The sequence below is a fragment of the Austrofundulus limnaeus genome, unplaced genomic scaffold, assembly GCF_001266775.1.
Source record: "Austrofundulus limnaeus strain Quisiro unplaced genomic scaffold, Austrofundulus_limnaeus-1.0 Scaffold270, whole genome shotgun sequence".
NCBI classification, from domain to species: Eukaryota; Metazoa; Chordata; class Actinopteri; order Cyprinodontiformes; family Rivulidae; genus Austrofundulus; species Austrofundulus limnaeus.
The window spans coordinates 542,292-544,811 of NW_013952672.1; the positions used below are offsets into that span (position 1 = coordinate 542,292).

The window sequence follows — 2,520 nt, forward strand, 5'->3', positions numbered from 1 at the left end:
GAAATATTGAAGTTAAATGTTGAAGTTCATATTTAGGTAATTTGGAAAGGAACGCAGCCTTTGCTGTTGGGCCTCGGCTCATGTCATGACATCATCATTCTGAGACAAAAGCAACCGCTAATGCTCCAATGCACCTAAAGCTTCCCTACGAGACACCACAGCACAAAGCACAGTCACAAAAAGAAACTGAAGGAACATGTTTGGTGAAGTCAGAAAAAAAAACTTAAATGACCACTAAAATGTGAATTTAGCTGAATAAAGCTGAGTTTAGCAAAAAACAGCTAGAGAGAAGCTGAAAAGGTGGAAAAAAATGAAAACACCAGAATGAAGCTGGAAGTATCAAAAAAAGCTTAAATTAACAGTAAGAGGTAAAAAAACAACACAAAAATTTAAATACTGTAGTTGTAAAGTAGCTGAAAAATCAAAACAGCTCAAATCAGCAAAAAGAAATAGAAAGAAGCTAAAATTAAAAGGGATTGAAAAAAGCTGAACCAGAACAACAGAGTATAGAGGATGTTGCAGACTGCTCCATTCATTTTCAGTGAGAAAAAACATTAAAAAAAACAAAAGCTAAATATGTCAAAAGTATATATTGCTAAAATATCAAAACTCATAGCTGCATGTCCTGAAGGAGCTGAACATATTGATAATAAATTGCTGAAATACCACAAGAACTGTGGAGCAAGACATGTGCCAAACAGCGTATGGAGGTTAAATGGATCTTAATAGAGTGAATGCTTTAAGCATTCAAACATTAAAAGACCCGTTTTTTATTTGCCTTCTTCACCACACTCTGTGCTCCAAAACTGATCACGGCTGATAAGGCACTAATTATTATTACTTATTTGACAGAACATCACTTTAAAGGTAACTAGACTATCCTTTAAGAGAGGCTCCTCTGAAGTGGAATATAGAATTTAAAGCTGATATTTTATCTGTTTAAAGTGTTTTGCAGTGTGAAGGTTTTAAGCTTGTCGACTGACGCGTTTCAAATGGCACTGCTGCATTTTAAGTGTTTTTAGTTTAACCTGAGCCATATTTGACTTTTTAAACAACATTTTCAAAGCAACAACTTAAAAAGCACACAGCACTCAACCAATCCCTGAACCCATTTAAAACAATTTAGGCAAAAAAGACGCCTGTGTCTTTGCGACAAAGGAATAACGAGGTTGTAATAGCTGCCCACGCTGTTCTGTTTGTGAGCACTCACCTTCATCTACTTCTGAGCTCTTACTCACAACGCTGGTGTAAACAGCGTGAGGTGCATTTAAAGCAGCTTTTTGTCTGACTCGTGTTGGAAGAAAGCACGGAGAAGTGCTAAACTTACAACACAGTCCGCAACGCATATTGCTTTCGCGTTTGGCTTGGCAAGACAAATGTCATTCATATCCCAACGCGCAGCGTGCATTGGCTAATATTGCACACAAATGTCAGTTATAATTCAGCATTTATATGCAACATCTCCCCCATGGTGAGAGTGGAGCGTCGGTACAACAGCGACAAGAGCCGACTGCTTCATAAACATATGCCTGCCACAAAGTGAATTTTGTGATGCCGACTGTGGAAATGAGCTTCTCTTTGTAAATATGTCATGAGGAACTTTTCAGGTTTTTCATAAGTTTACTTCCACGGTAGAACACTGTTGTATGAAGGTTTCATGTATATGATATCTCTGAGTACTATTTGTCAGCTCTTAAACAAATGTGCAGGTTCCTGTATCCTGACATAAAATATTTGGACCTGTGAAGGTTTATCACTTTCTGCCGAAAAAGTGAAAACAAATAACAGTGTTTTTGCTTGAGTTTGTGTGTACCTGGCTTTTCTTACCTCTTTAAAAGCATTTCTGATATAAACACCTAACTCATCAAGACCAATAGTGTTTTTGGAAACCAAAGATCCATCTGAACATGATGGAACACCTTTGATGAGATCACAGTTGTAAAGTAACTATCCCGTAAATACAAATACCTTGTTACTGTACTTAAGTAGAATTTTTGGAGTATCTGTACTTTACTTGAGTATTATTATTTTGTGGTACTTTATACAACACTGGATGAGATAGGGGTTATATTAAGGTTAATGGTCAGGGTTGTGGTGCATAAAAGACTGGTAGTCAATACACAGCCCTAAAGGGCTCGACACACGGGAGGCGACGTCGCTCGCTCTCCCTTCATTTCCTATGGAGCCTGTGCGGTGAGGCGACAATCTCTTGCCCTCCTCCAGCTAAGCGACCGGCGAAAATAGTGCATGTGAAATTTCGCACTCGTACACGTACACGTGCACACGCGAGCTTGCGACGCGACATATGAAAGTTGAAAAATGTTGAACTTTTGTCGCTGTCGCTTAGCATACAACCAATCAGCGAGGGTTTCATGGACTGACCAATGAGAGGATAGTATGCTACAACACATTCTCACTCCCGACTCGTCACATATTGACGTTTTTCAAAGGTCCCTTTGCGTCCAATTTTGACGCATCAGGTACCCCCCTTGCGTCATATTTTGACGGGATGGGGCGGAA

General features: G+C 39.2%; 1 protein-coding gene across 1 annotated transcript in view; it reads left to right on the forward strand.

The window, feature by feature from the left end:
- The window catches only part of hpca (hippocalcin), a 60,642-nt gene that overhangs the window by 26,952 nt on the left and 31,170 nt on the right, over window positions 1-2,520 (forward strand). The window lies entirely within an intron of this gene.